This window comes from Liolophura sinensis, chromosome 7 (assembly GCF_032854445.1).
Source record: "Liolophura sinensis isolate JHLJ2023 chromosome 7, CUHK_Ljap_v2, whole genome shotgun sequence".
NCBI lineage: Eukaryota > Metazoa > Mollusca > Polyplacophora > Chitonida > Chitonidae > Liolophura > Liolophura sinensis.
The window spans coordinates 24,739,399-24,745,525 of record NC_088301.1 but is presented as its reverse complement, the minus strand read 5'-3'; positions in this window follow the sequence as shown (position 1 = coordinate 24,745,525).

Sequence of the window (6,127 nt, the reverse complement as noted above, 5' to 3'; positions counted from 1 at the left end):
CAGCGTGACTGTTTTCACTTGATATCAGTGTATAAATGTCTACATTGTCCAGCATTTTCAGAACTACATGTATATTTACGAGAACTTTCTTACCATGAAGAAACTGTGGACGTTATACATGCTTTGCTAAAGTGTATAATTCTATTTTTCTATCTGTACACTGAGAATGATAAATATTGTGGGTATAGTTTGTGTTCAAATCTGTTTTATGCTAAAACTTCATCCTGAATCATTCTTGTTTTGTCTTGTAATTTATATACATGTGATCCAAAGTCTCTGTAGAAAATAGTGTAAGATACTATACTGTGTTTAATAGAAGATATCGTTATCTTTCTGCCCTTGTCCGAACATTATTAGCCTGCTACATTGTTAGCAAGAAAAATATCCTCATTGTTTGTTACGTATCATATAGATAGGTCATTGTTTTGTTTTGAAAGATCTCGCTTGCATGTGGACTTCGCTGTTTTGTATATACCCTGTCTTTTTATTGTTTGTTTCCATAATACATACAGCTCTTACTGGACATACTATTTGTTTGTGGCTTGTGTGCTGTGTTTGGCGTTTGCTGAGCTTGTTGTTTGTAATACATGGGTATTCCGTCCATTTTGAACTGTCCTGCCTCATATTGCTAGATCTGACAGTAGTTTGGTCTTTTTAAAAAGTTCATATTACTTGTAACCTACAACAAACTTTTGTAATGTTGCGAACATTTATGAACAGTAGCAGACAGGCAATATCCTAACATTTTCCTCACAGTGCATAGCAGACATGCATGACAGTGTATCTTAGCACACTGTAGCAGAATTGCATTATACTGTATCTTAGCCCACACAGTAGCAGACATGCAATATCCTAACTTTTTCCACACAGCAGCAGACATGCATGACATGTACTGTAACTTTGCCCACACAGTAGCAGACATGCATGGCACATACAATAACTTTGCCCACACAGTAGCAGACATGCATGGCACATACTGTAACTTTGCCCACACAGTAGCAGACATGTATGCCACATACAATAACTTAGCCAACACAGTAGCAGACATGTATGACACCTACTATAGCTTAGCCCACACAGTAGCAGACATGCATGACAGATGCAGTAACTTAGCCCGCACAGTAGCAGACAGGCATTATATTGGAGTCTGAGAAGCATCTTGTACAAGTGGGTGGCAGATATTAGTTACGTAACAGTTAAGGGTAACTACTAGATAGTATTGTTCACCCACTAACTTAAATGTAGACCATTCAAAGGTAATAATATAACAGCTTGACACACTGTATATATGTCAAACTCAATCTCTGTACTCACATATTCTTCTGACGTTAAGCTTCTATTTAGCATCACTTCCTGTTGAACTGTAGAGTAAGTAATATGCAGTGTAATATTGGGTGTAGCTAAGGTGTTTTCTGACAATGGGATGTATATTTTTCATTCCATTATTAAAACTGTTTGATGCATGTCTTTATTATTTACTGTTGGATCAACCAATAGATAATGTAAGGGAACTAAAGCCTATCATATCATGTGATATTTCCACTACCTCTACAAACGTTAAACTTGTAACCCAAAGAATTTATCCTGTTGTCATTTTGGAAAAGATGCAGGAAGCAGTCATTGCAGCTTTCTGCAGTTTTAAATGGTAGCTTAGACGTAATTGTATGTATGTATATTAAACTTAAGTTTTCCACATAATATGATGGGAAAGGCTTCTTCAAAATATAATTTATGCATTGGAATAACTCAGTTTTGCACCAGCATGAGTAATCTGGCTAATAACCCGTTTCATCCTCGTGCAAATATATTTCAAATTCTGCCAAGAAAATGTCTATTTTTTTTAACACAATGTAAAAGTGTTCATGGGTAATATGCGAAAAGGCTGGAAGGTGAAGGCAAGCATATGCTGCTGGATGATATGTGAAAAGTAAAGGCAAAATGTACAGCAGGACAACCTGTGAGTTGGCTCAGAAGTAACAATATCTTAAAAGCATCTTCATTGGGACCAAACTACGATTTCTTAATAATAATAATACTAATCTGATTTTAATGGAAGTCATCATCTGTTTTAGCCTCCTTTGTTTGAGTACAGTGCGGGATGATGAGCATCAACGCCAAAGATTGTAATATAATGAGTTGTACATATGAACTTTTGTCGTTTTAGGGTAATTATATGTATAAGTTATGTATTGCTATACAACTGATGTCTTAAATGGCTTTCTTTTGAGAGAGAGCAAATAAATTTATTAATCAAATAAGTTGTTGTATGGTTGTAGTTTATAAATGATAATGACTGTTTTAGAATGGGCAAGATGGCCTTTACAGAGATACACAATCCTGACTGACGAATTGGCTGGTGTCTGATATGTAGACAAGTACATATAAAAGTTTGTAAGTTAAGTTCTTTGGAAATACCTTGCCTTCCACATGTGTGACGTACAGCTTGCATTGCGGGTGAATGTCATCGGAAGATACTTGACAAAGGTCCGTATATAGTTTGTACATTCTGGCATACTTGGTTGTGAAGCAAAACTTCTTGAATTTTCAGAAAGTGCGGCTGTATTTTGCGGCTACAGCATGCAAATCAAGCCTACTAGTATGCAAATTAATTTAGGTGTTGATTTGAAAAGGTCAAAAGTCAAGTGTTAGATAAATTCTTCTTCGGAGCCGCTTAACTAAAACCAACTATAGGCGCGTGTGGGATAACTTTTACTTCCGTGTACATGGTTGTACATGTATAGCATAATAAGCTTTCGGCAGTAACTATCGCGATGTATAACATGCAGTCACATGCATGCAATAATCATCTATGTAAAACTCAAGGATTTTCCATTCAATATATATAAGACCAGAAAATCAACGGCAACAAAATACTGCTGCAGTTATGCAAATGAAGCTGATTAATATGCAAGCTAATGCAATGGTGGGCCTGAAAAGGCCATACGCCTAAAAAATGGCAAATGTATAGAAGTCCCATGCAATAATTATTACTGTGAAAGTCTGAATTTCCTTTGAATGAGTTCAGAGATATACGGTGCCGTCACACAGATGGAAACTGAGCTTTATATACAAATTAAAGCGATTGGTTTATGCAAATTAATGTAACGAAAGGCATGAAAATTCCAAAAAGTAAAAGCGAGCAAAAGTTCCTAAATTTTATCTGAATATGATATAGGTTCAGAGATATATGCACGGTGGTGACCATCCAAATCACATTATTGTGTATACAGGTTTATATACTGACACCGGGCCGATGAGTATAGTCTCGACTCGTAAATGGTTAACTTAATGGTATTATTAGTATAGGTTTCCGTACAAGAAATGCACCCATGGTTATGATAATAACCGAAATCAATGTTTTACAACCAAAATATCGTTTCAGTTATGCTTTATATTAAGAGCCTGCACATTATATAAATTATAAGAACGCAAATACTGACGCGAGCTATATAATAGTGGGAATAACTGTGTACGTCGGTATACAGTTTCTTTCTGCATATCCGGAGCAAATTTTGTGAAACAAGTTTTTAAATCATCGTTCTACCAATTTGAAATGTGGTATAACGAGATGCATAATGCATAATATATAACGCCTTGCATGCAGTATTCATAACATTGAATTGAAGCTTAGACAAGCTTAGCTTGATATGACTGGACAAGTTACCTATCATATGTCAATTTTTTGCGAGCTTTTTCTTCCATTTTCAACAAAATTAACTGTGGCCACGTTTGTTCTGTTGAGGGTGATGACATGAAACAGGTAGGTTCAAACCGCTATGCATAGGGCCCATGTATTGTTTTCGCAATACTTCCAGAATGTTTGTTGAATCTTTAATTAAATAAACCTGGTATACCACTATACGAATTACCTGGATGCATGGAGGCCATTTGCGTGCTTTATAACGTTCGTTCTGTATATGATTATATATCACTGATGAAAAAACAGTAGGCCTACATAATTTGCCAAATATAACTGGGGTACCATTCATGGGCACTCTGGTTTCTTCCCCCATACAGTAAAACTGACTGCCATCGTAGACTAGCTGTTTTCTGTTAATATAACACAATTTTGTGTCATACTCAACATAATATCACGTTAGTCTAGTAGAATCGTTATGCTGAATTAATAAAATATGGGTGGTACATTTGACAGAAATAGGCCTACTCTGCTAGAATAACAGAATATACGATCCAGCAACACTCATCAGATAACAGGCTTTCTGTTAAATTTAACAGACTATTTTTTTCAGAGTTGGTGAGAAGTTCTGTGAGAATAGGGCGTTAAACAACATACATGTTATCAAAATAAATAAATAATTAAAGAACAACAAAGCCAATATTCTTTAAATTTGATGAAGTTTATGATTTTTATAAATCTTAGGTTATAAGCCACCCTTCGCGAGGTACCTGACACAGCTCCTCACTTCTACCCGAAATCAAACCAGAGAAAACTGGATTAGAACCTGCTACCTCATTAGCCGTGCAGCCTACATTGGGAGGGTAGACCCTCTGGTTAATATAGCTATATGATATAGAGCCAGCCTTGGAAAATCGTTGAAAGTCACGGAATTTAAGTGCAGGTTATTGAATGTCTTTGGAAGCCAAACAAAATTTCCAGATTATTTACAATGCTTGTTTTACGTTCAGATTCTTGACAATTAAGCGGAGGATGTTTTAATTTGCTGTTGCGTGGTATGTGGTTTACGCCTGACCAGTTACCAGAAAAGTCATGGAATTTGCCATGTATGCTGCATGCGTGCTTGAACCCTGATTATAAGCCTCCCGGACCAGCAGCCTATGGATGGTAGTGGGTTTCGTCCCACCGTAATGCTGGCCGCCGTCTTACATAAGTGAACTATTCTTGAGTACGGCGTAAAACACCAATCATTTGAATCAATTTTAGGCCTACCGGTATGTACAAATTATACAATTTATAAGAGTCTTTGTTTCCAGACATTTATATAACCTGCAAATTGTCCGTCTGAGACAAATGAAGAAGGCCTATATAATACGGACAAAATTTCAAAAAAATCTGGAGCTGTTATTCCGGTGTATCAATAAAATATAAAAACGGTTTCGATATGCGAGGTTATAAAGTAGGCTGACACAGGGACCAAACGGCGATGTTTGCTTTCTGACAATTTTTTCAAAGCTTGTTTCTCCATTTGTTTTAAAGCTCCAAATTGATATACGAGTGGACATTTATTCAGCTCATATATGATTGTTAATGATAGTTTCAGTTCATTAATTATCTAGTAGGCCTGCATTGCCAAACAGGCATCCGCGGGGTTCACAAGGCATATAGCACCGGGGTTTTTTTTGTCTTTTTTGTTGTTGTTGTTGTTTTTTTGTTGTTTTATTTTTTTATTTTTTATTTTTTATATCTCTTCTGCGTTATCCCTGGACTGGACTGCATAACCATGCACTAGGCATGTATTCATGTAACCCCTCAACCATGTAACCACGCTTTTGCAATATCCCCTATACAACATCGTGTGGCGCATTGCTACATGGAGCTAACCTACATATGTACATGTATAGCTGTGTGGCTTTGAACGTTGCATTTAAGTTGCACAATGTTTCATTTAATCCCTGATCTAATAATATAGAATTTTAGATTACACAGTATGTAAATCATTGTAGAGTTCAATACTTTTACAATTTATAGTAAAACTGTATGAGATGATAGGCCGCCTATAGCCCTACCATGATGGCAATGGTTAGGCCTATGATAACATTAAAGCGAACGGTGCAACTATAAAGCATCTCTGCTTAAAATCCTTAAATTTTACATGTATGTCTTAAACATTTGGATAGAAATTCCTGAATACAATGATGTTGGCATTTCAATGAAAATATCTGGAACAACCAAAAGTAATTTGCATTGGTACAGAACCCTTTTACTGATTTGAGACTGGGGTTGTATATATCTGTCAATCACTGGAGGGATTTCTTCTCAGTCAGCTAGAAATGCATTTTCCAAAATATTTCCGAATAATAAAGAACGGTAAAAACATATTGCACCAAATAAATATCTTTTTTTAACACTTGATTTTTCAGATATAGTTGTTATTAATGACAATCCCTTACGAAATAATTTTAAAGTGTGTAAACAATTCTATGAAGA